Here is a 12,651-nt window from a genome sequence, read left to right on the forward strand (position 1 = left end):
CAGTACATCAGAAAACCAAGCACTAAAGATGTAGCTGGCTCTGGGGTGGGGTGGGTATGGTATCAGAGACCTCGTGTCATCCCCTTGAACCCGCCCCTGCAACACTGGGGTATGTCTGTGTCTAGCAGGGGGATGGGGGAGGGATGTCCCATGGCGTGACAGCCCGGAGAATACAGATCCCTGGAATGTATCTGAGTAAACAGGAAGGACAGGGGCCCCCACACCCTTTGGGGTGAGCAGTCTCCCTGGATCCCCTGCATTCTAGCAGGTTCTCCCTCCCTCCCCTCACTTTCCAGGAGGAACAGCTCGAACAAACAACAGAGCTGGGGCCAGAGGGCTGTGAGCCCAGAGAGGAGGGGCCACAGTGGAGAGGGGGGCGGTGTTTGCAGGGAAGGGTAGTGTTGAGGAGCATCTTAGCCCTAACCTGGAGGAGCCTGAGAGTTGAGTCCAGTTGAAAGAACAAGTCAAGAGGGATCTGGCCCGAAAAGGCTGTGCTTTCTAATTAGGAGGAAGGGGAGCAGGACAAAGGGTGAGGGGCCAAGTCCCATCAACCTGGGACTCTGTCAGCAGCTCCTGTCCAGCAGCGCCTCAGGCCCAGCCCTGGAGGAGTGTCCTGGGTCAGCTAGAGGGTGTGGGCTGGGCCTGGGCTCGACGCCTAGGTGACTGGACGGGGCCGCCTGGGCCACAAGCCCAGGCCTGAAGGAGGGGGGAAAAGCCTCACGTGTCCAGCCAGGCTACCCCCTCCCCATTACTGTGTTTGGGGTGAAAACAGACCAAGTAACTATGGGAACCTGGAACTGGGACTCCCAGGAACTAGGCCTCTCCTCCCTCCAGAGGGCAGCCCTGGCTCCTCAGCCAGCACTTCCTGTCTCAAGGTCCCTCGAGCCTTATCCAGCCTTTTCCAGGCAGTGAATGTAAAAACAAGGATTGTGGAGGCAGATCACCTGAGTTGGATTCCCTGCTTTGACTTTTATTAGTGGATGTCCTTGGTATGTAATTTAAACACTCTGAGCCTTAGTTTCTTCATGTCAAGTGGGATACTCCTACCTACTTCTCAGGGTTGATGTGAGGATGAAAGATGATGTTCACAATGCCTGGTCCATAGTAGACACACCTTTCCTTCAGCCCTTGCTCCTTTTTCTCTCCGTTTACATTGTCCTTTTCTCCTCCTCTATTCTGCTTGTATCCCATGTGGCTCTGTCACTGTTTCCTTGTCCCATCACTCTTTTTCTTTCCTGACCCCAGCTCGGGAAAGTGCTTGAAGTGCTGGCATCTCAGACTAGGGGCTCTGGGGTGAGCCATACAGTGCCTCTGGCTGAGTGACAAGGGACAGCTGGCGCTTTGGTGTGAACTGCGAGCCAGACTCTTGGCTGAGGGAGTGGGGTGGTGGGAAGGATTAGGAGAGGCATGCAAGTGGGTGTGCCATGGAGTGGGAGAACGGGGTGGGGAGGATTGTGGAGGCAGATCCATCCTGTGTGGATCTCCAGCCACAGCCCCATCCAAGGCCACCTCAGCATGCCAGCCACTATCACTTCTGCACCTCCCGTTGGCCCTTCCTGTCCCAGGCCCTCTGTCTTTCTGCTCTGCTGCTTTCCTTGCTCAGGATCTCGTCTTTTGTTCCTCTTATCCTCCCTGACCCCGTGGCCTGCCTTCTCTCTTCTCTGGGTTGCTTTCCTGCCTTCTTTGCCACGGTCATCACCTTCCCTTTTTGGCCCTTTACTCTTTGTTCATCTCTGTGTTTCTCACTTCTTTTGCATTTTTCCCTTCCCCTCCCTCCAGTTCACTGTCTTTTCTTGGTCTCCTCCTGCTGCTGACCCTGTGCTTGCCTCCTCCCTTTCCAGGCCACCCTGCTTTCTTTCCCTTTCCACTCCTTTGTCCACATTCCCTGTCCCTTTCCATGACTTCCTCTCTTCTCTGCTTCAGCCCTCTCCTCCTCCTTTCTCCCCCTTCTTCCTTCACTTCCCCTCTCCAGTCCTCTGTCCTCTTCCCAGCTGTGGGGGCCAGGACCGGGGAGCCTAACGTTTGCCTCATCGTTCTGCTATGGCTTCTGGATACAGCACATCTGGATTCCGGGGCCCAGATGTGTGGTTACCACAGCGACCTCAGTCCTTCTGGTAAATACGGGCGCCCACCCGCCCCAGAACACAGAACAAAACAATTGTGTGACTTTGTTTGTCACGAGATAGAAATGTCCTCCCTCCTCCCTTCTCCCCACACCCATGTCTCCAGGCAAAGGAAGTTTGAAGGGTCCAAACCCTTCCTTCTGTGGCTTTCTTGCCCCCTTTTCAGCCCTAGCCTCTCAGTACTCTCCCATCTTTCATCTCAGGCTCAGTCTTTTCTCTCCATGTTCTTCTTCCTCACCGCCTCCCACCCCTAGTTCTCAATAATGGAATGTTGACCCCGTGTCTTATTGGTAATTTCTTCCAACTGAATCCACATAATAACTGGACACAGAAGTTTCAAAAATCCAGATCTTCTACCCTTCCTTCTCAAACAAGTCCTTCCCCTTCACTGGTTTCTGCCCTAAGTCTTCAATCTTTCCAGGGCTGTTCTTGGGGAAGCGGAGAGAATACAAGCTTTGGAATCAGAAAACCTGGTGGCCCACCTCCACCACCACTAGCAAAGTCCCTTGGACAAGTCACTTAACATCTATGAGCCTCTGTTTCTCAGCCACAAAGTGGAATTAATAAAATGCCTGCGGTGTAGGGAAGTGCTTTGTAAACGGAAGCCCAGTACAACTGTTTTCTATCTTCTCTTTTCTGGGACTGCTTCCTTGGACCGCAGCCCCTGGCCTCTCTTCGTTCCTTCTCTTTATCCTTCAGCTTCTTGCCCTTAATTGCCCTCACTCTTGTCTTCCTTCCTTCTCTTCTCCTTGTCTTTCCCTTTCCTTCCTTGCTATATCTTTTATCCCTTATCCTCCTGCCATTGGAACAGGAACTTGGAGGTTCATTCAAGGACAGAGGCCCAGAGCTGAAGACACCTGGACTGAGGATTCAGAGAACAGCCAGAGCACGCGGACAGTTCTTGACAACACCCCAACCTTTCTACCCATCACCCGGGACACCTCAGTGAAGGTGACCCCAGCTCTGAACACTAGACTTCCTTGTCTTCACACCTGGCGCTCACTACCGGATGCTTTCCCCATCCTTCTCTTCTAGTCCTTTCACAATTCAATATTGACAAGCATTTATTAGGCACCTGCTCTATACAAACCCTGGTGCTTTTCTGATGAGGTGCAAACATACTAAGACATGAGCTCCTCCAAGAGGCTGAAATCCAGGGGGTGAATCAAATTTTAGACAATGATTATCTCAGAACCTGGAATTATGTCTGTCAAGGTTCCAGTGGCTTCTTCGAATGCCTTGTAAGCTTGTAACTGTCTGGAATCCCACACTCTGAGACTCCAGCATCCCATCTGTCTCCCGGCAGTAGACTTCCAAAATACTACAGGGCCATCCTGCCAGGTCTGACTTCTCTCCAGGGTCTCCTGGCCACTCTGGGCCAAGTATCCTTATGGTGGCCATACTTCCTAAATAATAAAACCAAGATAGAAGGTGTAGGACCAAAAAAGAAAAAAAATGGATATGACCATGGGACAGAATTGCTGAAATCTGGGGGGTATCAGAGAAAATCTATCCTCTGTGCAGTCTGCTCTTCCCATGTAAGGCTGTCTCAGACCCTCCCTCACCCTTTCATCTACTTTTCCCAACCCCCACCCAGAGATCTGACGAAGCTGTTACCTACTCCAGGCTTTGGGGGCTTCTGGCCAAGGCAGAGGAAGGAAGCTGAGCCCAACTCCATCCAAGATGCTGACTTCATCCTCCCCATCAAAGCCAGGAAAAAAACAGCCACACACACACCCAGACACAAGGACACACACGGGGACACCCACGCGAGAGCCCATGCGAGCCTTTGCCCTCAGCCACAGGGAGCTAAGTGGGCATCTCACAGCCACAAGCTGTGCCGGCCTGCCTGACCCAGGGACACCGCACACCTGAGACCAGGGGGATCTGACCTGGGGTACAGACACCTGTGTCCCAACCCACGTGGCAGAATCAGGCACATACAGGCTCCCGCACGTCCTTTTCACCCTTCACCTGTGACTTGGCCAAGCTACTCCTCAGTGGTGAGGTTTGTAGGCGGGTAGCAAGAACTCTATCCTCAGTGTGAAACCTGGAGTGGAGTCTCCCTCAGCCTGGATATTTCTCCACTGTGGCAAAAGTCTCCTTTTCAGCCCCTCGTCAGGGCAGCAAATGAGGCCAGAGAAACAGCCAGCAGCCTTACATGGTTGTGTCTGCTGTCCTGCCCTCTCGTGTCAGTCTCCCTATCTTTGCCTGAAATCAAAGTGCCCTTTTCCTCCAGCCTCCAACTCTCCCTCCCCCTGCTCCTGCTCCCCTGCAGCACCCAGACATCAGCCCCTTCTGCTTTCTACAACTTCACCCCACCATTCGTGCCTCCACCCCTATATCTGCCTCCTGCCTCTAGCTCTTTCTCTACCCCTAAAACCCTTCTCCTAACTTTCAGGCTTCCCTTCCCTATCTCCCCTGAACCCCAACTTCTTTCCCAAGTTTTATATGTCCTGGTGTTCAGCCAAGCCCTTGCCCAGCCACTGGCCAAGCCTCATCTGCCATTTCTCTAGGAATTTGCTGAGGTGGGAGAATGAAAAGGGGGCAGTGATCTTGAGCTGAGAACAGGATATGGACTGAGCGGAACAGACAGGGAAAGGCAGTGCAGGGACAGGGCAAGCGGAGACGCTAGGAGAGGAAGAGGCAGGGCGCAGGTGGGCACAGTGGGGCCGGGCAGGGGCTGGGGTGGGGAGAAGGAGTCCCAGAGTAGGCCCCGCGCTGGAACAGGGTTTAGGCTTGAGAGGGAGGTTTCCTCCTGCCCCCAACTCTGCTCCCTGCCCCACACTGCCAGGAGAAAACTGGTGGGGGGAAGAAGGAATGGGTGCTGGGCAACAGCCAGATGGGGCAAGACCCAAGCTGGAGCAATGTGGCAGCTAGGAAAAGGTGAGAGGGGAGGTGCAGGGGAGGGAGGAGGGCCATGGTGCAAGGTGTTGGTAGAGAGGAGGAGCAACAGGTGGGGAAATGGCCGGGAAAAGAAGGCTGGCACGAGGGAGGGGGTGTCAGGTTTGGCAAAAACTAGGGGTGGGCAGGAAGAGTGAGGATGGGATGGGGAAGGACGCGGGAGGTAGGACCAGGGCTGGAGCGGCGGGATGAGGGCATTGTGGGACTCGGTGATCCCAGACAGGGAGGGGTTCGGGATGACAGCGGGGGAGGAGGGGAGGGGTGGCAGTGATGAGGTTGGAGGGCCTGGCGGGGGTGGGAGGGGTGGGAGGACCTGCCCTATCTCCGCTCCCCTCCCTGACCTCACGCTGGTCCTCCCCTTCTCCTCCCCCTGCTCGCTGCAGCCTCCCTCCTCCTCGCTGTCGCTGCCGAGATCGACGGTCGGTCGGTCGGGTCGTGGCTCAGTGAGCCCCTGCTGCAGGGAACAAGCAAGGGGACATCCAGGGAGCCCAGGGCTGCCAAGGGGAGCCCACCCTGCCCTGCCCTGAGAACCTCCCCTCCCAAGGTCAGGGACAGAGCAGGTGCAGAGGCACTGCAACCGCTCATTGCCCAGGTAAGGAACAGAGCTCTTGGGAGACGAGGGAAGAGCCCGGAGAGGTGGGGGCTTCTATCCTATCCCTATGACCCAGGCAAAGGTTGTCAGGAGAGCTCTCAGGAGAACCTCACGGAGAAGGGACTTTCTGTTGGGGCAGAGGAAATAGGAGCATGCACTCTGGACTAGACTCCCCTGTGGAGGGTGTGGCTGGGAGGACGGCTCAGTGTGGTGTGGGGGATGGATGCCAAGGTTTGGAGAGGATTGGGTGGTGGCACCAGGGGGAGGTGGTTATCGGTGCAGTGGGGCTCCGGGCCCCAGAGGTGCTGGGGCTGGGGGAAACCAGGGGCTAGACTGAGCTGGTGTCCAGCTGAACCTCGGGAGGAAAGTGCCGGTGGAACCCCAAGTGCTCTGGTTGGAGCAGCTGAGCCAGAGCTCCAGGAAGGCGCCAGTGGGGGCTCCTTTGGGCATCCAGAAGGGGACTCCCCAGGTGACAGCACGTAGGTTGCAGGGTCTGGGAGGGAGGTCTGGGGGGTCTTGAGCCTTTAGGAAATGCTGAAATGGAGCAGAGTCAGGACTCCCAGGTCTGGGAAGGGCACAGAGCCTACAGAGAGGTTCCTAAAACTTGTTGTTGGCCAAGAGCTCTGCACCCATGACTCACGGTTCAGCGCGGCTGGGGTGACTGAAAGATGCCTCCAGGGGCACAGGGGCTCCGTCTTTGCTTCGTCCCCCTTCCAGGCTCCCCCTGCTTCTGTCCGTCTGAACCTCCCCCCTCTACACGTGACCTGCCCCGGGTGGGGCAGGCGGGCCCCTTATCTCGCCTGGAAAGAATTTAATGGCTTGGAAACAACTGGAAATGGAACTGAGAGGAACTACTGGGAAGCAATTAGGAAACGCCGCAGCTGCCGGCTGTCTGCTTCCCAATCCCCAGCCCCCTTCCTCTCTCCCTGGCCCTGCCTGCAAGTCTCTGGGGACCCAGCACCTCAATTCCTCAAACTTCCTTTCCCTTGAGTCCTGGTCACTTGGTGCAGGACCAGAACCTGCCTTCCTGTCTCTCTCTGCCCCCCTGACTCTTTCCCACTAGGGGTTGGGAAAATCTTTCTCTTATTTTTTTCCATTCCTCTGGCCCATTAGCTCTTCAGAATAAGGGGCATATAGATCCCCCAACTCCTCCCACACTGGCATCTCCTTGCCACCTGGTTCCAACCCAATATCTGGAACCCCCTATCTCCCTCCTTCTTTCACACTCCTGGAATCCTTCTACCTTCAGGCCTCATGTGGCCTGAGGGGCAGAAGGAGGCATAGAGGTAGGGCCAAAATCCCCCACCTCTGGAACATCCCTCATGGAAGCCAGCCCCTCTCCCCACCTCTTGGGACCTACAGTCCCTGATGAGCAAAGTGTCAAAGTTGGCCACGACCTGAATACCCAGCAAGCTGAGTCACAGCTTGGGAAGATGCCCCCTACCCCTGCCAGCCCTCCAACTGTGGGGAGGATGCCAACAGGATGAGGCCACATCCCGCCTCCCCCCTGCAGAAAGGCGCCCCAGACACAGCAGTCGGAGGATGAGGAGGAGGAAACACAGAGACACCCAAGTTCTTTGCTTTCCTAGTGATGAGAGAAGAGTGGAACTCTTCCAAGAGTTAGAAGTGGGGAGCTGAGGGGCTGTGGTGACAGGGCAGGAGAGGGGGGACTGGGAAGGAGGCTCTGGGGGTGTAGCCTGTGTGGGGCACTCCTCTCAGCCCTGCCTCACTACTTCCAGGTTCTCTCCTTCCTGCTGGAGAGACCCTCCCCCCACCACCACATGGGGAAAGGCGCAGGACCCAGTTGTATGTGTTGGAGGCGGCACTAGACAACTCCCACAGGCTCCAGGGGTGGGGGCACCATGTATCCTCTGCTCCCCACTAGAGAGGGGCCTCCTGTTTGGTTCTCCTCACTCCAGCTACCTTCTTTGACTCACACAGCTGCCCTCTGGGGCAACGAGAAATCAGCTTTCCTAGGCATCACCCAATGAATGGGTGTGGAGGAAACGTGAAGAGATTGTGTGTGCGCGCGTGCACGTGCGCGTGCACGTGGGCACACTCACACGTGTGTGCCTGCAGAGATGTAGGCTTATTTGGATGGATATGTTTATACGTGTACAAGAGTGTTATTTGTATTTGTGGATGAGTGTACATGAGTATATGTATGTATACATATATATCCTGGTGACAGGATTTGAGGGTGGGTCAGAGCCACCTCATGCCCAAGGCTATACCCCAAGCTGAGAGAAGGGCTGAGGAGCCCAGGGAAGGCAGCTTTCTTGGGCAGGGTGCCTCTCAGTGTGGAAATGCCCTGTGCCTGTTGTCCAGCACCCCTTCTGTCTCTCGTGGGCTGGCGGTGGAGTGTGATGGCTTGTAACCATGAAAGCTCCTTTTTCTCAGACTCAGAGGAGAAGTTTAAGAGTAGGAAGTACTACTAGAAATAGCTTACTACTGGAAGTAGGAAGCCAGGAAATGTGTGTGTGTTGGCAGAGGGGCTGGTGACTGTCAGCATTTCCCCCACTCACCCTGCCCTCCTTCTTTCTCCAGCCTCTCTGGTCTGGGAGAGCTGGGCACTTGCAGACACTTCTCCTTAACCCTGGGCCTGAACCGAAGACTGGCCTGCCCCTCCACACTCGTTTGTGCACCATCGCCCCCTCTCCTGGCTCACCATGAGCGCCCCCCTGCCTTTCCTCTCTAACCCTATTTTCCTGTGCTCCCCAATCCTTTCCTCAGTGGCTTCCACAAACCAACAGCACCTGCATCAAGAAACAGGATATTCTTAGCACCCCCAGAATTCCCCCACGATGCCCCTCCTGGTCACTGCTCCCCCAAGAGTACCACACTTCTGACTTGTAACACTACAGGTTAACGTTGTCTCTCCTCAAACTTCATATAAATAGACTTTTACAGCATGTTCTGTTTTGTGTGTGGCTTCTTTTGCTCAACTCCATATTAGTGAGCTCCATCCGTGTCGTTGCATATAGTCGTAGTTTGTTCTCATTGCTTTATTTAATTTCACTGGGGGAATAAACTACACTTTATTTAATCCATTTTACTGAGGTGAGACATTTGGGTAGTGCTCAGTTGGGGGCTATTCTGAGTCGTCCTGCTGTGGTGGGTACATTCCTAGGAGAGGAACTGCTGGGTCAGAGGGTTTGCATACAGCTCTAGTAGATTTAGTCGATTCTGTCAAACAGCTTTCCAAAGTGCCTGTACCATCTGGCCCTGCCAGGATCCACACCTGGCCTGCTCTCTGGCTCTGCTTCTGTCCAAGCTGCTACTTCTAACCAACTTCCAGTCCCAGACACTGTCCGTGGTCCTAGCCCTCACTTTGGTTCCAGCCCTCATGCTAGTCCTGGGCTTAAACTGAACTTTTCATTCACTCATATAGTCAATAAATATTTATCGAGCACCTACTATGTGCCGGATGCAAGGATACAGCAGCCAAGAAAAAACAGGTGCCATGCCTGCCCCCACGGACCTTACAGTCTAGCGGGCAAGATTGAGTGTGGGCAAGAAAGTAACAAAGTAATCCCACAAATAAATATGTGATTATAAATTGTTATAAATGCTACAAATGAGAGCTACATGGTGTATGATATCACATGATAGGGGGAACCTGACCTGAGCAGGAAATATTTCCTGAGGAAGTGATGTGGGGCTGAGACCTGAAAGATGAGGAGGCCAAGAGAAAAGGGAAGAGCATTCCACATAGAGGGAACCACATACACAAAGGTCTGGGGTTGGGAAGAGTGTGAGGGACTTAAGGCCAGTGGGCTGGAGTGGTGAGAGGGAGGGACGTGTTATAGGAGATGAGATGGGAGAGGTCAGCAGGGGCCAGAGGATGCAGAGCTGTTTGTCGGTGTTCAAAGAGAATTCAGAAGGGAGACACTGAAGAGTTTTTAGGGAGAGAGGGACATCCTAGTTGCCTTTGTGAGATTGTAAGGGACAAGAGTGGAAGCATAGGGACTAGCTAGGAGGCAATTGCAGTTGTCAAGCAAGAGGCAGATGGTAGCTTAGACTATAATGATGGTAAGAGGGAGAGAAAGTAAGCAAATTAAAGAGATGATTATGAGAAAATATGGGTAAATATGATGCAATATGGTGGTGTTGAGTGGGGTGTTAGGTTTCTGGCTTGTAAAGCTGGATGAATGGTGGGGCCGTGAGCTGCAGTGGAGAACACTGAGAGGGGATGGGGTACAGGAGGGATGGTCATGAGTTCAACTTCAGACATGTTGAATTTAGGGTGCCCAAGAGGAGATACCAAGTAAGCAGGTGGATATGTTGCTTGCAGTTAAGAGATGACTGGGCTGGTTTTATAAATTGAGGTATAGTTTGAGAATTAAAGTCATGGGTCTGGATGAAGCTACCTAATGACTAGAGCAGTAGGTCTCAATTCTGGCTGCATATTACAATTACCTAAGGAGGTTTAAAAATACTGAATAAAATTCAGTGCCTCAGTCATTATAGCCACGTTTCAAGTGTTCAAGAGCCACATCTCTCTCCTGGCTACCATATCGACAGCACAGATATAGAATGTTTTAAAATGGAAGATGTGGTCAGCAGTGTCCAGTGATTTTGAGAGAGGTCAAGTGAGATGAAGACAAATGTCTCTTAGATTTTGTGACGCTGTGATCATTGGGAGACCTTAGGGAGAGCTGTTGGGCGGGTTGAAAGGAGATGGGGAAGCCAGATGGGAGTGAATTGAGGCATGCGTGGGATGTGGGGAAATGGAAACAGCAAGTTCAGATAAATATTTTGACAACTGTGGCCACAAAGTAGAGGAGAGAAATATGTGGCAGCTGGGGGGAGAGTGAGATTGGAGAAGTTTTTTTTTTTTAAAGTATAACTTTCATATAATTAAATGCAGAAATAGTAAGTGTATAGCTCAATTAATTTTTTAATATGTACACATCTGTTTAACCACCACCCCGATCAAGGTACCAAATATTTCCAGTAATTCTATCCTATTTGCTAATAGCAAAGATTAGCTCTGCCTGTTTTTGAACCTCATACAAATAGCATCATTCACAGTGTTCTCTTTTTGTGTCTGGTTTCTTTTGCTTAGCATTGTGTGTGTGAAATTTGTCCATGTTGCTGCATGTAGCAAGAGAGTTTTTTTTCATTGCTGTATAGTATTCCATTGTATGAATAGGCCACAATTTATTTATCCGTTCTACTATTGATGCACACTTGAATTATTTTCAGTTTTGGCTAATATGAAAAAAATCCCGTGAACATTCTTGTACATGCCTTTTGGAGGACATATGTAGTCGTTTCTGTTACATATTTACCAAAAAGTAAGAATTGCCAGATTATAGGCTAAGTGCCTTAATAGATAACTGCCTAATAGTTTTCCAAAGTGGTTGCACTAATTTATGTTCCTGCTTGCAATAAATGGGAGTTCCACTTGCTTCATATTCTTGCCAGTATTGAGCAATGACAGTCCCTTTAGTTTTAGCCATTCTGGTGGATATTTGATGGCATCTCATTGTGGCTTTAATTTGCATTTCCCTGATTACTAGTTTTGTTTTATACATATTTATGTTTGTTTTTTGTATGTTTATCACCCCTTTGGATATATCCTTCTTTGGAGTACCTGTTCAAGTCTTTTGCCAATTTAAAAAACTGAGTTGCCTGCTTTTTGTTTGCTGTTTTTTGTTTTTTGGTGAGGAAGATTTACCCTGAGCTAACATCTGCTGTCAATCTTCCTCTTTTTGTTTGTGAGCCACCGCCATAGCATGGCCACTAATAGACGAGTGGTATAGGTCCTCACCCGGGAACCAGGCCTGGGCCGCAGAAGCTGAGTGCGCTGAACTTAACCACCAAGCCACCAAGTCTGGCCCTGAAGAAGTTCTTTATCTTAGATTTTAATCCTTTCTCTCACTCTCAATCAATCTCTCTCTCTTGGGGCCAGCCCCGTGGCTTAGCGGTTAAGTGCGCGCGCTCCGCTGCTGGCCGCCCGGGTACGGATCCCGGGCACGCACCAACACACCGCTTCTCTGGCCTTGCTGTGGCCGCGTCCCACATACAGCAACTAGAAGGATGTGCAACTATGACATACAACCATCTACTGGGGCTTTGGGGAGAGAAAGGGAGGAAAAAAAAAAAAGGAGGAGGATGGGCAATAGATGTTAGCTCAGAGCCGGTCTTCCTCAGCAGAAAGAGGAGGATTAGCACTGATGTTAGCTCAGGGCTGATCTTCCTCACAAAAAAAAAAAAAATCTCTCTTTGTCTCTCTTTCTCTCCCCCCTCTCGCTCTTTCTCTGCGTATACATATATATGACATATATACTGACATATCTCACATATTTCCTCCCACTCTGTGGCTTGCCCTCTTATTCACTTAATGGTGTCTTTTGATGACCAGAAGTTGTCACTTTAATGAGGTCCAATGTGTCAGTCTCCTTTTTATGGTTAAGTTTTGTGTGAAATTTATGGTTAAATTTTGTGTGGTTAGATTTTAAGAGTCTTTGCTTGCTCTAAGGTCATAAAGATTTTCTCCTATTTTTTTTCTATAAGATGTTATTCTGAAAGGTATTGCTTTGCCTTTCACAATTAGATTCACTAGATTCATCTCAAATTAATTTCTGTATGTGGACATAAGATGGGGATAGATGTTTTTTCCATATGGATCTTCAATTGACCCAGCACCATTTATCAAAAAGACCATCCGTTCTCCTCTCAATTGCAGTGGCGCTTTTGTCATTAATCAGGTGGCCACATAGGTGTGGGTCTGTTTTTGCACTCTCTTCTGTTCTATCTGTCTATCCTTGTACCTTTATAATAAGTTTTGATATTTGGTAATGTAAAGCCTGAGGGAGAGGGTTTTTTTAAAAAAAAAAAAAGGAGATATTTGAGCTCATATAAAAGCTGATGGGAAAGATCTAGTTGAGAGTGAGAGGTTGGATAAAAGAGAAAGAGAAAAGATAATCTACACCTTAAGGTTTCTGAGAAGACAGTAGGAGCTGGGATCCAGGTGCTTGTGGAAGGATTGGCCTTATATACTCATCCGCTCATCCATTCACCATA

General features: G+C 51.1%; 1 protein-coding gene across 2 annotated transcripts in view; it reads left to right on the forward strand.

Moving 5' to 3' along the window:
• Positions 1-23: 23 nt before the first annotated feature.
• The window catches only part of TNXB (tenascin XB), a 61,319-nt gene continuing 48,691 nt past the window's right edge, over positions 24-12,651 (forward strand). Inside the window, exons 1-3 of one of the 2 annotated variants that reach the window (XM_058554705.1) lie at positions 24-989; positions 2,935-3,074; positions 5,411-5,619. The gene's annotated coding sequence lies outside the window, so the exon portion shown is untranslated. The remainder of the gene's footprint in view (positions 990-2,934; positions 3,075-5,410; positions 5,620-12,651) is intronic. The other variant, XM_058554706.1, reaches the window with a different exon arrangement.

The sequence above is a fragment of the Diceros bicornis genome, chromosome 14, assembly GCF_020826845.1.
Source record: "Diceros bicornis minor isolate mBicDic1 chromosome 14, mDicBic1.mat.cur, whole genome shotgun sequence".
Taxonomy (NCBI): domain Eukaryota; kingdom Metazoa; phylum Chordata; class Mammalia; order Perissodactyla; family Rhinocerotidae; genus Diceros; species Diceros bicornis.